General features: G+C 44.2%; 1 protein-coding gene across 6 annotated transcripts in view; it reads right to left on the bottom strand.

Moving 5' to 3' along the window:
- Positions 1 to 18,194, bottom strand: part of LOC126917235 (one cut domain family member 2-like) — a 216,368-nt gene that overhangs the window by 167,083 nt on the left and 31,091 nt on the right. The gene's annotated exons all lie outside the window — the stretch shown is intronic.

Here is an 18,194-nt window from a genome sequence, read left to right as displayed (position 1 = left end):
CGACCGCTTCTCGTGATTCTCTTGTACTCTTTGCTCGTCTCGATTTCGATCATCTGTTTCGTTTTTGGCTCCTTTTCTTCTCTCTCTCTCTCTCTCTCTCTCTCTCTCTCTCTCCCTCTCACTCTCTCACTCTCTGTTTCGATTATACTTTTTTTCTATTTCGACTCGCTTTCTTTTCAATTCGATAAAAATTTCAAGTAAGTGTTTTATTTTGCTTGTAAATTTTTAGAAACAGAGAGCACGCGTCCCGATCGAAAGGGACAATCCGCGCGGTTTCTCTCTGCTTATCTTTCTCTTCTCATTCTCTCGGCGGTCTGTCTCTTCGCGTTCGCGTTCTTTCGGACTTGCTCGATCCAGGCGCTCGACTCTCCGTGAAAGTCCTTACAGATCCTTGGCGCACTATGAAATCACTTTCTTCTATAAATACGATTAAAACTTGCAAAATGTATACATTGATCATATTTAATTTCGATACGATATGAAGTTAAGATATCCGGATGTCCATAATGACGCCAAGGTTCCAGATATCTGAAAAGAAGATTAGTTGCTGCGGGGGAACAAAGAGGCATATCGTTGTCGTTGACGCGTCGCTCGAGTTAGAATAACGTTCGAAATACTGTGAAAAGAATTTTATGCAACGGACCGGACACGAACAGTTTATAAAATATTATGGTAGCTCCACGATAAGAAAAAATTTAAGATCTTCGATTTCGTCAAATACACTCGTTATGTATATATCGCTCCAAACTACCCAAATCCAGCACGTTGTCGTTTCATTGAAAAATTCGACAGGTATTGACTAACCAAAAAAAAAATATATATTTTCGTCGAACGTCCTTTCAACTATGGAATTATTACAGAAATTTCAGCAATCTTTGCTCGTCAAAAATGAAACTTTGACTTCCTCTCTATAAAGGATTCAATCTCTTACAAAGTTATCCCCTTACGCTCGTTCCTTTTGCGCCTCTCTACTCTGCTACTTTGTACCGGTGAATCTTAAGCATCATCAACGCTCATTTCCATCTCGTACATCCCTACAACTGTAATTCAGCTAGCGGAAGTTACTTCGCAGGATCGTCACGAGATACCCAGACAATTCTCGAAGAACTGGACAGGAGGAACGATTCTCCAAATTCGATCCACCACAAAGGGAGTCGATTACCTTTGACGGAACCACCTGTTCGTGTCGTTTTTCTCTCGTTACCTAGCGGGCCGAATTCGGTATCCGGCCATAGACCGCCCTATAAAAAGCGGGAAAGTGGACGAGCAGCGAAGGCCATCGAGGGGGGTTAGGGATCGTGAACGGGGTGGTTGGCGATCGACTCGACGGAAGAGAGGTCAGCTATAGAGGGGGATGGGAGCAGGGCCCGGCGAATTTAAAAGTAATTTTGACGTCGGCAAGAGCGCCGCGAAAGGGTTTCCGACGGATCGTTACAGGCCTTTGATCGCGAATTAAAAGCTTGAAGTCGACAGTTTAGCGATGCCACCTCTACAGACCTCTCTCTCTCTCTATTCCCGTCCTTCCCACCTTTCACCCTCCCACCCTTTTCAATCTACACATCTGCCAGCTCTATCTCCATCCAGCCCAACTACCCTTCCTTCCCCGCTCTAGCTCTCTTCATCCACGGTCACTTCTATTTTTTTTTTTTCTCTCTGATACTCTTTCTCCTCCGTCGTCTCCCTTTCGCCGTTTGCCGCTGCACCCAGCCAGCCTCGTCCGGCTGTCTGTCTTTTCCTCTCGCGGACCACTCTGACGGCTCTCTCCGACTCTCTTTTTCTCCCTGTCTTTATCTCGCGGCACGCTTGCTGAACGGTTCGTTAACCTGTCTGCAGCGTTTATTGGCGCTGCCGATGTAAAAGGAGAGCTTACCAATAACATATTACTATTTCAATCCTAGTCGAGAGGCCGCGGATAAATCCTTTGCCGCGCCGTACCGAGCGGACCGATTTTTCTTTCCAATCCTCCCTCCAGTACCCCAGATATCTCTCTGTCTTTCTCTCCTTTTATCATTCTGTTCTCGCTCATCCTCACCCTCCAACGCTGTTTCTCTTTGTATGCACGCGCGTCCGTCTATCTTTTCTACCGCTTCGGCTCGGGAATACTTTCGCCCCCAACCCCCAGCAGACCAACCCAACGACAGGCGGACGTAACTGCGTTTTTTCCCGACGGATATCTTTGGATCTCGGCGTCCGTTTCGGGGCTTTAACGATTGTCGATTGATCTTCGCCGCGTTCACTGTTGCCTTTCACCGCGTTTGCTGCCCCCTTCGATGGTTTGGCCGAGAGATGGTGCACGACAAGTTCCGAGATAATAACGACAATCAGGGAAAGGGTCGAGGCGTTGTTGAAAATAGGGTGCGGTTGTTAAGGGTCGAGGAAACTAGGTCAAATTTGTCGAAGTCAGAAGCACGAATTAATTGAACTTGAAATTCCTGAGAGAAGAAGTAGTAATATCAAGTTCCTTTTGAGAATTCTCGATGAAAAATTTGTACATTTGTACCGATGGTTGCGACGATGATGTAATGGTGGCTTAATTGGCCACAAGTGGGGAACTTGTTTAGCCAATTATATTTCCGGCGTTATTTTCCAAACATCATAAAGCCACACTGATCAACTTCAATTTCTGTAAATTTCGTAATTCGATTATCTGGACACGTGACTAGTGCTCAATTTCTTACAAAAACTGACTTAGTCTTGTAAATTTATTTCTTACAAATAAATATTCGTAAATTCAAAAATATAAAATGTTAAAGATATTTGTAATATCGTCAAATTTTCCTATTTTTTCAATCTATGAATTTCACTAATATGTCTTCTAAGTTGCTAAAGTGCAAGTCACATGCATATATTCTTGATGGAAGAGATACAGTGTGGTTACAAATTAAAGCATTACGTAGACACGCTAATTGATCTAGCCGCAACTGTGGCTACAGCTAGCGTCAGATACTCAGTCCATTAAGTCAGTTCCAAGAACTAGTGAGGATCTTTTATAATACAAGCGAGTCAAGCATTGAAACTTGTAAACTTTATCTTCTAACCAATTTTCTGACCTCGTTACATCGCGTCCACCCGATCGTACTAAAAAAAACTCTACTATCCGAATTTTTTGATCGTCTAATTACTCGACAGTACAAGACCATTTCAGTCCTCGAAATAGCTGACATCTCGAGTGTACGAATCCGAACTACGGATAGCGATCGAACGCTTCTCAAAAATTGCACGTTACGGCTCAACTTTGACCAGAATAAGAGAGAAAGAGAAAGAGAGATGCAGAGAGAGATAGAGAGAGAGAGAGAGAGAGAAAAGAAGCCTAAATTCAGAAGAGAACTGAACGAAGAGCTACAGATAGGAGCTTCGACGAGCCATCCCCGTCGAGTCGAAAAAGAAGAGGGCTGTTAAAAAACGTACATATGGTTTCTAGGATGCGCTGAGGCACGGGGATGAGGGGGAAACGTTTAGATAGGATACGTTCGATTTTGTCCAAATATGACGGTTCGATGTACACTGGCCAGAGGCGGGCGGTGTGGGTGGCTGGGTGATGGGGGCGATAGGAAGGGTTGGGCAGGCACACGAATTCGAAGGCCGAGCTTTTCGGTCGAGAGTTTCGGCTGGAATATTGGAAAACGCCGAGTTCGAGTACAAGAGAGACTCGGAGGCTTCCCCCGATATGCATATAAACACAATACCTACCCCCTAGTCGTTGGTTTTCGAGGTTGGTACGCGAACGAGCGCGCGACCGCGCACAGACACACATGTGTACGCTCGGACACAGAGCCGAACGAAACGCTCTTAATATGCCAATGTGCACACATATTCGAACTATAGCCAGGATATCTAGCGACGTGTATATTTTATATCCGGCTAACAACGCTGGTTCCGAAGTGGGCGACAACCAGAGAGGGTGGCAGCGTCTAGCGACCGGGATATCTCCATCGACATGAACTAATCCAAACCCGGTATACCGCTGCCTCGACTTTTATTAAGGCGATATTAAGCCATTACCGGACTGTGCTAGTTTCTCCTACCGGTTGAAATTTATTTTTCGTTGGTTTTTGTTCTTTATTTTCCTTTTTTTTTTTTCTTTTTTGTTTGCCTTGTTTTGTTTGCTTCGGATTTTTAGATATTTCCTGACGCGACGAGACGCGACGCGATGCGGCGGTTACTCGCCATCGGGCAGACTTGTGACTTTTCAAATAATTTCCGATCGATCCGCATTTCGGGACGAGTTCTGTGGTCTGTTGGTCTATGACATCATCGAGAAAGTTGGAGCATCCGCTTTGTCGCGGTTTTTGTATGCAGATGATGTTTGATCGACCTGGTTCGGAAGTTAATAACATTTCGAAATAGGGAAAAATTTGGTTCCATGTGAGTACAGTATGATAACTGGAACCGCGAGGCTTTCGCCTCTCGCGTTTTATCCGTGAACTCATCGATTATCCCTAAACAATAAGAGACTAAATATTCCGACAATAATAGTTTCCTCCGTTCCCGCGCAATTTTCCATGCTGAATATCCGAAGAATGCCTAATATCTGTCCGGCACGTGTCCCCCATATTCTCGTTCCTATTGCACCCCTAGCTGCGGTACGTACCGCGGAGGGACGTAGAGAAAGCTCGAATCGAGCCGCTCCTGGCTAAACTTGGAAACCGATTGCTCCACTCTATTCGATACGCGTTTATAATTTATAATTTTCTCGCGATGGCGAAGAATCCACGGAAAAATCGCCCCAACGATTTTTTCTCTCACCCCTTTCGACTCTATATTATACATATATACGTATACATGTGTGTATATCTATATATCTACATTTATATACGACGGAGCTTCTAGCATATTTCTTCTCACATTTTTCACCCCCGTCCAGCCACGGTATATTATAAATGCAAGGGAAGCAGACGGGGCGAACTGCCATCGGCAGGATTGATGGGTATCTAATTATGCGAATAAAAATACACCCTCCGCGGTAAACCGGGACGATAAACGCGCTCCTGTGCATGCCGCTGTGTACGTGCGCTTAAATATCTAAGCATGTGCGAGCGCATACGTGTGTGCGTTACACGGAGGAGGACGTATGCACGGAGAAATTTGGGATTTTCCTGGCCCACTGCCTGAATCTATGAAAGTAAACGACGGAGAATTGGCGAGGGTGGAGCGTTGCACGAGGATCGCAATTAATACGAAAGTACAGCTATTCGATCGAGCGGAGATTGTTGCCTGTTAATGGGGCTGAATTATTTTTTCTGTACGAGGAGCGGGTTAATTAACCATTTGAGGAGGTAACGTTCTTGTGCCGTGTAGAAGGGTGTCGAGGAGCGGAGAAGCGGATTATTTGTCGGGTTGATTTTTTAAGTGGAGGCGTACGGAGCGTAAGAGAGATTGTTCGAGAAAATGTGTTGCTATGAGAATGAGAATGTTTGTAATTCTGGCAATTCGACGAGAGTGTCCTGAACAATATTACAGAGGAATCAGAACCTAGTTGATAATTCGGACTGTTCTGGAAGAATCAAAGACAAATCGCTATTCTTGCTCGTTTAATTGACCAAAATGTTGTTTGATATAATTAACGGATAAAGAAATCTTTGTCGTGTTTCTTATGTAAATTGCGATGTTACATTCTTCTTAATAACTCCGTCAATAATAACAAATTCTTAATTCTCAAAACACACCACAACGCCTCTTAATTCTACGAATGACAAACGCAAGAAAATATCAGCGACAATCAACGCGCCTTTCGAATTTTCCTCTGCAATGCATCGAGGAAGGATCCGGTGGATTTTCTTTTTTTGTTTTTTTTCTCTTTTTTTTTTTTTTTTTTTTTTTTTGTCGCAGGAACGCATTTCGTTCAGGGTGACGCTTGTCGAGGAGGCGGGCCTGCAGTTTGCTGCGTAGCAGATTTCGGAATCTCCCGGTTTGATGAATGGCCGCGATCGCGAAGCCAGCGATCCCCGCGTGATTAATATGCATTGAAAACGAGCGGCGCTACCGGCTGACGTCGAGGATCGACGACTTCGAGCGTCTAGATCGACCGTCGCGATCCAAGAGAACCGGAACCGTTCCACCCTCGAATACCGGCCTCGTGGTATTTTTCCCGGACATCTTTCGACGTATCTCGAATGTTCCAACGCGTTCCGTTCGCGAAAACGGAAACGGGTCTCCTTTGAAATATTTTGTATTATCTGCTTTTTTCCTTTGGTCAAATAATAGAAATTGTCGAAAAATATTTGGCAAAGAAGAAGTTTAAGAAACAAGCAACTTGAGAAGTGGTTCGAAGATATTTAGAAAGGTGACTGGGAGACGATTAATCAGCGTTAAAGCGGTGCTTCCGCTAGTGGAGTCCCAAGAGGAAGATCCTATCGCGGGGGCGTGGATCGTGCACGTCACAGGTACGCCGATTATCCGGGTCGTAAGGAAAGTGAAACGTCGATAAATTCCGACTTCGACAGGACCTTGGACTAGTGTCCTGTTTAACCTTCCCTGTGGAGGGGTTGCACGTAGAAAAAGATTTTTAGCAATTGATGAATTTGACAATAGTAATATTTGCTTCTATATTTTGTACGATAGAATAGATCGAACTTATTGGTTCAATAGATTATATTCGAATCGGAAATTGTAGCGAAGCCTCCTAAGTTTGAAAAAGATGCAAGAGAATTATTCTTTATGAGCGTAGCCCATCGTTCCCTAATTTATACTAAGGATTTTCTTAAAATGTTTAATGTCGTTTTGTTTATTGAAACGGGAGAAAAACAGTGATATAAAAATTCGACATCTATAACATGGTTAATACATTTAGATCTTTAAACAGATCGTATCAAGATTTGATAATATATAATAATATTGACATCCCTTAAGATTATGTGATTAAGTTACATTAATCAATTTAATTTAGCATTAAACAATCATATCGCAATACGTATGTAAATAAGTCTGCCCCGTTATTCGTTTCTAAATCTGGTATTGGTAAAACTGAACTTGGAGGAACAACGATAGATGGGTTGGTAGCATCTTGTCCGAAAATAATATTAATATTTGATCACGCAGTAACTGGATATAAACTCATAAACTGGAATTTCGTGCATATTCATTATAGGGTACTATTGCAAACAGAATAATGATAAAGTTTATACGCTGCTTCAAACAAATGATGTACGAAATAAAAGTCTATAAATGGATCCCTAGTTTTATAGACAGTGGCCCGCGAAGGTATTACGATGCTTATAGAAATCTTCTGTGAATATAATTACGTGTTTCTATAGATTATTATATATCTTGAATAGATTTATTTATGAATTATAAAAGGATCGAAGCACCTATTGGCGTTGCCATTTTTAAATCATAGAAATCTTTTTTAATTTCGATTTGTTATTCTGATAAATAAATTCGTTGCCTCTTGGAAAAGCAATATGTCAATTATTTTACATACGTTTCTCAATAATATTGCGCATTATGTAATTACTTAATCCTTAATTGAATAAATTTCGAATTCGAAGCCTTTCAATCCACCGATCCGTAACTTCCACCAAAATTCCCTACCCATTATCCTCTCTCTCTTTTTACGTTACCTTGAATCCGTATCGAGTGTGTTCTAGGCCCAAGCATACTACACAGATAACAGAGAGCAGCGCACTAGGGCACGGAGCTTCGCGGCTGCTATAGGGTTTCCTTATCCGCGTGCGCTTCCGGTTTCGGTTACCGGTGGCCCTTCCGATCGTTATTGAGTTACCGGTAACGTTATACAGCTACTTCCATACCAGGCGTCCGCTCACAGCATGGCACAAAAGAGGAGAATAATTGGTACAGCGGACACGCGGCACGACAAAGGAACGTACCCGCTTTCTCTCTCCCTCTCTCTTCTCTCTCTCTCTCTCTCTCTCTCCCCTCGGGACTAATTCGATAGCGGGTTGGACGGCGTTTTCGAATTCAGGCCGCCGTGTGAAATTTCTTAATCGAATTCGCGGCTGTAGACTGTACCGCGCTTTGCACGATTCACGATCCATGCTGCTTCGGACGTAGATCGTTACGCGAGGATAGGAGAAAAAAGAGATCATTGCTCTTGATAAGATGAACATCGACTTTTCAGACACGTGTATGGCAATCTCGGACGAAAAAGAAAGACAAAGATCGAAGTGGCCAAAGTTTTCGACGAGGAGCGCGGGGTCCTCCTAATCCTGTAACGAATCAAAAAGCAAAAGCCCATCTCTTAAATTCGATCCTTGGACAAACTTCGCTCACCGATCCGTCGAAGCCAAAATCTTCCCACGTGTTCCATTCGACGACTCGATTAACCTTGCGCTCCAAAGAATCCCAATAACGTCACCCGTTCAACAAAGTCCTTATTACGATTGAAAACTCTTCGCAACAAAAGCTTCAAAATTCTCCAAAATCGAAAAGAAGGAAAAAGCAGCGAGGAAACGGTAAATTCAGCTGTGATGCTAAGAGTGAGGGAGAGGGGGGCAGGGTAGACCGGCAGCTGGCTCGTCCGTTTTATCAGAAGCATCGGTACGAAACAATTTTGTCAGGGGCATCGAGACGGAACACGAACCGATCGAGGAAAATGGAGTCGACGCCGCGCCGAGGGGCCATTATTACAGCCAGAGACCGTATATACGCGCACACGTGCCGTACATGCATGTAACGCTTTCCGTGCCGCGTTCCATGCCGCCCGTCTCCACCCTCTTACCGCCAACCCCCGTTCGGTGGCGAGGACTCGCCGGTGAAAATTAATAAAGGTACAATTAATAAAAATTACACATTTTTCATCCACCGGGCGGAAGGACTGGTTCCGTGGGCCAACGAACGATCGTGCCCGCAGGAACTGACTACCTCTCCTACACCCCTTTGACCACCCCACCGCAGGTCCGTTTCGTTTCTCCTCATTTTTGCCTCGTTTTCCTTTTTCGAGCTCGTTTTTTCCATGAAATTTTCTTTCTGCTTTGATCGATCGCGGCTTCCAAGCTGGATATTCGCGATTCGAAGAGTCCGGTTAGACAGAAATGAAAGGGATTTTCCCTGATTTTCGCGAGATACGTATGTGCGAGTATATCCGTGGTGGTTAATTGGATAATAGTAATTGGAGTATTTTTTTGAGAGGTACGGATTGGTCGGTGCTTGTTATTTAATTATAAGGGTGATTTTAGAGGATGGCTAGCGGGGCGAGGTAGCACGTGAAATATAGTTGCTAGAATAATTGCGTTACGTGTCATGTTGATTTTCGAGACTAGTGGACAATCTGAAGATTCCATTTGTTTCTAAGGAAGAATTCGCGTGATAAGATTCTGTATTTAATATCCTAAACTTCGTACTATCTCAATTTTAACTTCAACCCCTCACGTTTACATAAATGGATCACTACAGAAAAAGAAATTAATGCTAAAGGGACATGCTTCAAATTACACGTTCGTTAAGACAAATGCATTTTTTCCAAAACGGAGATGACTACACGAAACGCTATATAAAATTCCTATTTATCTACAACATTTTGTGTTGTGATTATTCAAACCTTACGAGCATACTAATTCAGATACGCGTAACGAAAGAGCATAAATGGACATTCAATCTCATCTAAATCAAACTGTGAGCAAACGGTACGTGTCTTAATACAATTAAAAATTAAAGGATATAAAACGTTCAGACTGACATTCCATACATTAAAACCTAATATTTTTCTCTAATCTCTTCAAATGCTAACATATTCCTCGCGAGAACATAACGATTCTTCGGTATGATAAAACATTTTTTCTCGTCTCATCAACGAACTTCAACATCCACGTAGAAAAGGAACGGCGTGGCCGCGTAGAGAACCCCTTGTCCGGCAATGGAGTTAATTCCCATTCTCTCGTGAATTATTTAGGTGAAAGAAAAGGGGATGGCATTTTTCGAACTGTCGTAGAATCGTTTGTTCGAGGAACTCGGTCGGAGATGCCGGGCATAAAATTCTGACAACGTAATTACTCGCAGTGTAATTTACTCGGCCTCCTTGGTCGGGCACGTGCCCGAGCGTCCGCGTAAATTTCACCCCCGTTACCCTGCTTCTACCAAAGAATTTTTACCCCCGTGATCGGTCCCTGCCTTTTATTAATTTCCTAAATTTCCGGACGGAGAAAACGACATTGCCTTGAGTTTACTGTTTGCTAGTTTAAGGCGAACAGTTGGCTAGGAAATCGATCGGCACGAGTCTACGTTCTTGCTTTCAAAGAGTGTTTTGGGGGTAGAAGGTTCGAGGCTAGGGGTACTTCATCGAAGTTTGGCGTGACTCGCTTTGCTTAAGAGTGCGGATAATTAGAAATTGAAGTGAATACAAAGGCGAAACGTTTGATTGCTTGGAGAAAGAAGAACAGAGAAGAATAATAGAGTATAGTAATTATAAGAGTAAGCATTGGAATTACGATAATTAATCTTAATTATTAATCTTAATATCACGCAACAAAATCTAATAGGTATCGCACGATATCTAAGGGCTGAGCTTCTTCTTAGATATAATACGATTAATCTTCAAATACGTTAAATTCCAAAACGAAAAAGAGAGACTAAGAACAACAATTAAGATTATGATAATTGAAGGACGTCACAGAATATAATTTCGCAGATATTCTACGATTCCATAATCTACGATTCGTATTCAATTCGACGTATTCTACGATATCCAAAGACAGAACGTCTTGATTAAAGCTAACACGATCAATCTCCAAATACCTGAAATCCCAAGACGTGCCTGAACACTCATCCCACGAATGTGCATCGTACACCCAATCAACCTTCCTCACCCCATCGTTCCGCAGAATGAACCGGCTCGCCACAAAAAGCAAACCAACAAAAGAGAAACTCGAAAAGCAACGAACAGAACGTAGCCGTACGCAACATAGCTCGCCGAACTATTATTATTTTTCCCCGGGAAGGACGCGTCTGGTCCCTGTAACCCATTAACAAAGGCCGCCGTAGCTGGCCAGGGGATTGATGAGCGATGAGAGCCAACGGAAAAGAAGGAAAAGGACAGAACCGAAAAAAAGAAGAAAATACGAAAAAGAGAGAAAGAGAGATGGAGAAGAAAAAAAGCGAGGGCACAGGCAGGAAAGAAAAAATCTGCGCTGGGACCGCGGCGCGTCGTCGACGAAAAAGCCGTGCAACGACGGCGTGTGCATAGTGGCTGCCACCCTCTGCTCCTCCGCCAAACCCCCTCCCTAACCTGCAGGCTTTTCTACCGCGGTGAAAAATTTAATTACAAAAAAGTTTTGGCATTCCGTCAGTTTGGTTTAGTCGCAATATATCGCTCGAACTCCAGAACTCTCTCTCACCAAGCCCCGTCCCCCGCAGCGCACACCTTTCACCCTTCCAACCCCCTGCAGGCCGCCCCCTCTGCCTCTCCGCTCTCCTGGCAGGGTCCTCTCTCTTTCAGGCAGCGCGCGAGCTCTCTATAGCGCGGGTATCTGTGGTTTATTCGAGCCTCTGCCTCGAACCGCACCCCTGACTCAACTCTCTCCCTCTCTCCATCTCTCTTTCTCTCCCTCTCTCTCTATCAACTCTTTCTCTCTCTATCATTCTCTCTGTTTCTAGTTGGCCAGCCACTTTTTTATAAAGCGTTCTACAATATTTTATTAATAATACGCCGGAATACCGGCGGACTTCCGAAGGCTGCGGTGCTTCGCTCGCTTGTAACGCGCCCGAGGGTGGCCACGGGGGTGGCCGAGGTAATTGTAAGCCGCGCAATCGATCGAGGAATCGATGAACTTGGCCGATGTACACGCCGGAGAAACGCGTTATTTCTATCCGGGAATTTTTCATTTCGGATTTTTCCACGCGGACTCGAAGGCACACTTCGACGGTGAATAATTTTGGTGTCGGTTCGGCGATGGTTTTTCGATTTCGAGATCGCGAGATTGGGTCCTTTTCGGTATGTGCGAGTAATTTAGATCGGTAGCTTCGAGAATTTGGAATATACTCAAACGAATATTTACGGATGAGACATTTTTTGTTGCGCGGAAAATTTGCGAATGTAATTAATCAGTTATAATTATCACATGATATTGATGGTATTAGATCTGATATACTTGTTTCATCAAATTCACTATCTATCATTACTCGTCATTACTATATAGCTTGAGGTGTCGAAAATTCAGAACCTGACACACGTGATCTAAAGGTATCAATTACTGTTTGCAATAAAATGTAACTTAATGTTTGTAATTTAAACAGGTCTTGTGAAATTTAATTTAAAAATATTAATTGGGGTTAATTAAGGATATAGGTCATAATGGAGATAACATAGGGGCGATAAAAACTCGAACTTGATTCTGACCATTCCCAACCGATTGAATAAACCCTAAACTACATTCACATTCTTCCGAAGACTATTGAAAAGCCAAAGACAATCGTCATAAGCAGAAAATTTGGAAATAAACCTATGCTGGTGCAGCCGTCTCCGAACGCCGAAGGCGGGAAGGATCGAAAAAATTTCCAGCCGGGCCCGGCGCGGCTCGCAACGGCTCGCGCGGGCTTATCTGGAAAATTATTTGCGGTGGGGCGTCGTTCGATGGCCCTCGAAGAAGAGCTAACGAACGGACGAAAGCCCGGGCCGAAAAGTCAAATAAGCAAAAAATGAAAGCCGGACCCGATCGATAACGCGGCTATACATTGATAGCCGGGGGATATGAGCGGGAATATCGGGCCAGCGGCGGCGGGAGCGGGCTGAAGGGAGTAGAAAAAGGAAAGAGGAAGAGGCGGTGGGTACTGGAGGTAGAGGACGTTGGTGGGTTGGCCAGGAGGGGGTGGCGAGGAGACCAAGTCCGGCGTCACTGAATTCTTTTTCGCGGAGGATGAAATAACCGGCCAATTAGCGATCTTATTGAAAATTTGTCAAGTTCCGCCAGAGGAGACTGCCAGCCCTCTTCTCTTCGTCCGTTCGTCCCCGTCGAAGTTGCGTCGAAGGAAGAAATTATTTCTGCCCCGCAGCCTCGCCCAACCCTACTGCCTACCTCCCAGTTCTCTTTCAGCCCGGTAGAATTATATTCGTGTGATATTTTCTTTTTTTCTTCTTCCTCTTCTTTTTTTATTTCCATTTGTTCGTTCGTTCGTTCGTTCGTTCGTCTGTACGTTGGGTCGGTTGGTTGGTCGGTAGATTCGTGCTTCTCTCTCGCGAGCTCCTATCGGCGATCCTCAAACACCGTTTCCTCCTGCAACGATTTTCCCGGGGATTCTTTCGAATTCAAACGTTCGATGGGTGATGAACGAATTTCTACTCTTCGTACACGTCGATCTTGCGCACTTCACTAACACCGTGTACGCTTCCTGATCTGCTAACTACTTGACTCTTTTCATTCCTCCATCGAAGTAAACGTGGATGAAGCATAAAATTAGCGAGAAAGAAAAATCAAACGCAACAGTGAAGAACGATTTCGACCGGATGACGGTGAATTGTTGGATGGACCGAATCTAAACCTGATTTTCCATACGTGCAATTTCCGAGTCGGTGCAATAATTACGTTAGCCGCAGCCGCGGCCGGAGTTAGAATGCAAACCGCAAGGTCGGTCGAATTGTATTTATGGGCGACAGAACTCGCTGCTAGGCGTAAATCGATTCGAGTTGTTCGCATATCTCGACACAATGATCCTCGTTCTATCGTTGGATAATAAAATCTATCGAAAATCTAACCATATGTCCAAAATATTCTTCGCTAATACCACGTGGGTCAGCTCATTCAGAACTTTCTGTTCAAGCCGTTTAATGTTTTAACTTCAAAAAGGAACCAAATTACCAGACATTTTTATGATGTTTATAACAAATGGTATATTACAATGTTATATTAGCGTGCCACGAATATGTTTTAAAGCCACGATATATCAACCTCGATTGTCAGTTAGTTGTAAAACATAACAACTTGTCAAACATAATACGAATAATTTCGGAAACAATCAGGTTGACAGCAAGCGATTATTTAATTAAATTTATAAGAGGAAACACTTTCTAATCTGCGATGTAGCTTGAAGTCTATTCGTCAGAGTTACCTCTAAAAAGAGAGGAGAAAAAAAACTAACGCTTTGAACGCGAGGATTAACGTGCATCTAAGAAGACACCTTTTCTTTTTTTTTTTTTTTTTTTTTTTTTTTTTTTGATAAGCATATCGAATGACGAAGGAGGGTGAAAAAATGCAATGGGCGAGCAGCTGGATTCTAATCCCCCTCGAGGCATCGTTTCGGGCGTTGCGATCGTTCAACAGCTGGGAAAATACAATGCAATCGCGAACGGAGGAAGCTAACGATGCTCGCCGCACGCGGTTAATTGTTTATTTCGTGGCACCTCGTGGACGTGAAAAACCACCCCCCCTCCCCCCACCTCAATCGCTCAACCTGATTCCGTAAATAGGAAACCCGGGCGGTAAGACCGTCAGACTAGAAAACGGATCGACTTTAAGAATTCAGCACGACTATGGTTAGATTCATTAAGGAATTCATGAGGGTACAAGAAAACTACCCTCGAGCATCGACGAGCACGGTTCCAGAAATAAGAAGGCGATCTTCGATTAGAGACCGATAGAATTACAGATAGAATACGAAATTTCGACAACTTTTGAGAAAGACTCTTAACGACCTTCTGGGACGAGTTCTTCTTTCCACTCGTGACCTATTATCCAACGTTCTTTAATGATATTCGAAAAACGAGTTGATCACGATCGTATGGAGTCCGCGAAAGCAACGATGCCATTGAACGACACACGGGGAACGCGGCTAATCGGGTCTCTCGTTCGACCACCCCCTACTAGACAACCGGCGAACGTTCTCAACTTCATTTGCCGCATCCCCCGAGCGGAATAACCGCGAGCCCAGTGTTCCCTAGGAGGCAGATACCTGGAAAATTTGCATCGTTATCAGTCCGATCCCCTTCCCTCTTTTCCTCTATTTCTTGTTTTTTCTCTCTTTTTTATCAATCCTTCCGGGTTCCCTCTCCGTTGTTCACCCCTACCCCTATACCCTGTGTCCCTTTCTATCTTTCTTTCTCATTCGTTCTCAGTTAGTCTTCCCTCTCTCTCCATCCGTCTCCGTTTCCAGTCGACGTTCGGTACGCGTTCGGTTACAAGCATCGACGTATTGCCGGCCGTCGTGGAATGTATATTTTTTGACGAGTTTTCAGCCGGCGGGGGTGGCAACCCTCCGCCGACTGACAGACCGCGTCGGATGGAACGGGGACAAGGATGGAGTCCGGGAGCAGTGAATGCGGCGAGAAAGAAAAGGAGGGCTTCGAATAGCGGGCACCACGGCCTGCGCCGGCTGCAGGGACGTGGGAGGCGCGCGGGGGCGGACAGGCAAGCGCGGGGGCGACGGGGCTTGAAGAGCGTAGGATGAGAAGCCGCTGGGAGGAGGAGGAAGAGGCCAGGGAGGAAGCCGGAGAGCCGCGGGAAGGGTGGCACGAGAGAAGCGAGAGAGAGAGAAAGAGAGAGAGAGAGAGAGAGAGAGAGAGAGAGACGCGCGCCAACGACAGAGAAAGACCTCTAGTCTCGATCGAGAGGAGGACAAGGGGTGTATGAAGGGAAACACGGGTTGCAGAGGGTGAGACGCGATGGCAAGTAGGGGAAGAGAGAGACAGAGACAGAGACAGAGACAGAGACAGAGACAGAGAGAAAGAGACAACGACGACGACGACGACGACGAACAGCGACGAAACAGGGGAAGGACGTGGGAAGAGAAAGAGAAAGAGGCCAGAGAGATATATGTAGAGGTACGAAGAGAAAGAGGAACAAGAAGAGGGTGGAAAGGGAGAGACGAGAAAGGGAAAGAGAACGACAACCGGAGGATAGAGTCTGTCTTTCTCCCGCGTACAGACCACCTCCGTCTCCTTCCTTCTCGTCCTCTACCTCTTTCTCCACCTCCTCCTCCTCCTCCTGAGTGAGCTCGCTTCACCGTCAGCCTCGACCAGCCACCCTCACCCTCTCTCGTATCCACCCGCGAACTGAGGACAAAAATCAATATGAACGTGTAGCCATTTCTCTTTAATCTACCGCTTACTGGCTAGGAACCGAACCGAACTGCGTCGAACCAGAACCGGACTGGTCGCTCGGTGGCTTTCTTTTTCCCTCTTGCTTCTTCCACCCCCCTCTGGCCCTATCACCCTTTCTTTCTTCGTTTCTCCGCCTCCCTCTTTCTCGCCTTCTCGCGCAATCGGTCTCGTTCGTTTCTCCCTCTGCCTCATTCCCGCGCCTTTCCCATCCCCAACCCCCCATCCGCTTCCAATCGCTCGTCCCCTCCCCCGACCTATTCGTTTTTTCCTCGAACGCGTCGCAGGCCACCACGACGTCTCTCTATACCTGGTCGTCCTCGAAATTAGTAGCCACCGGTACACTCTGGCTACGAAATGCAAGGAATTCTCGATAGCACCCCAATTCGCCAATCCCCCCTCCCCTATCTCACCCTTACTCATACCAAACTCAAACTCCGTATTCTTTCGTTTCTGTCCTCCTCGTTATCGTTGTCCCTTCCCCTATTTCGCCCTTTTTCCGTCTCTATTTTCCTCTCATTTCTACCCCCTCGCTGTTCACCCCCGCCTTGCCACTGCACGTACACGTGAGGAATCGAAGGATGACGATAACGCGTCGATCCAGGGTGAGTGAACCTTGGAACACACGAATTCTTCCAGAGGACATCACTCTTCCGGTTTCTACTTTTTCGTTAGAAAATTCGAATTGCAACCGTTTCACTGATATTCAGCTGCTCATTCCTCCCGAAATAGATGGAACGAACAGTTGACTAGACTTTTTTCCTAGAAAGCTCGTTACAGAGTCGAGTTAGTTGATTGTTTTTAATATAAAAAGAAGAAGAAAAAATGTACAGAGAAAGCAACAGTGGGTTTGATCATTTCTAATGGGAGGCAGTGTGCGATTATCGAGGCGAATATCGAAGGAACGCCGTGGAGATAGCGAGTTTGAGTGCCCTTAATGGAAACAATACCGTGAATGCCAAAATCGATTCCCCGTGGCGGAAAGAATGCCGAGGAATTACCGAGTTCGATTATTTCTAATAGAAAGAATAGCAAGAGCACTACCCCGTTCCATTACCCGTAACAATAAAAAGAGAAAAGGGAAGGAGATGCAATTTTAAAAAATAAAAATTTCGGAAACACGTCAACGCTAAACCTACTCTCGTTCAAAGTATTAGATTCCCAAAAATTAGAATTCGGTGAGCCAATAGTCGACGCTAAATTTTGCGATAACGTCAATCGTCAATCGCATTAAAGAAGAAATTCGCTTTAACCCTTCCACGCTCGACGCATATAAGCAACATTGTGTACTTTACAATATTATTAACTAATTCATCGAAAAGTATATTTGTGTTTGTATAAAACTGATCCAAATTTCGGTGCATTTTACCTTGCACATAAGATCAGGAAAAATGTGTTTCAATAATTGTCAAAGAGACCACTCTTTTTCCCAACCCCAACAAACATACGATTCTGAAAAAGTTAAATTACGTATATCGAATGTTAAAAAGGTTTGTATCAAAAATATGGAAATCTCATTAGCAACTAACGAATAATTAAAATATTTATGTAATGTTCTAATATTAGTTTAGATTTAGGAAAAGTGCTGTAAAAATTATGAACATAAATCTAGCATTTGGTGAATAGTATGTAATAGATAATTTACTAATGCATAAATTATTTTGAAAGCACTATATTTGAACCAATAACTCCTACAAGTCTGTAATAATAAAGTTCGTAGAAATGAAATCGATGAAAAAATGCATCGAATCGCTAGAAAACTACTTTATTAACTACATAGTACGTTGTTTTGAAAAAACTGTATACGGTAAAAGTTTTATTTAATAAAGCAACATTTCAATATAAAATTTATTTCACGTTATCAGAACTCTTCAACCGAAATTTCTTTATCTAATCGGACGTTAGAGATTCAGGTTCGCCGTTTAAACCCGTCGAGTAGTCGATCCCTGAAAACGATTGCGTTATGACCGACCTGTTGTGAAATATTCAACGTGCGCGCTCCGTCACGTAAATCCAATGATAAGTTTCATGGCGTAACGAGTAATTAGCGCATAATCAGATTAACCGCGACGTTTCGGGGCCACTGGAGGTTCGTGCGAACCTCTCAACGGTGGCCCAGATTTTTCTGCCATTTTATTGTCCGCCAGAGTCTTCACGATTCTCCGTTTAGTATTTCGTGCGTCAATACTGAAATACTGAAGTAGCACGTGAATGG

Source organism: Bombus affinis, chromosome 6, assembly GCF_024516045.1.
Source record: "Bombus affinis isolate iyBomAffi1 chromosome 6, iyBomAffi1.2, whole genome shotgun sequence".
NCBI lineage: Eukaryota > Metazoa > Arthropoda > Insecta > Hymenoptera > Apidae > Bombus > Bombus affinis.
This window is presented reverse-complemented; position numbering and strand designations above follow the sequence as displayed.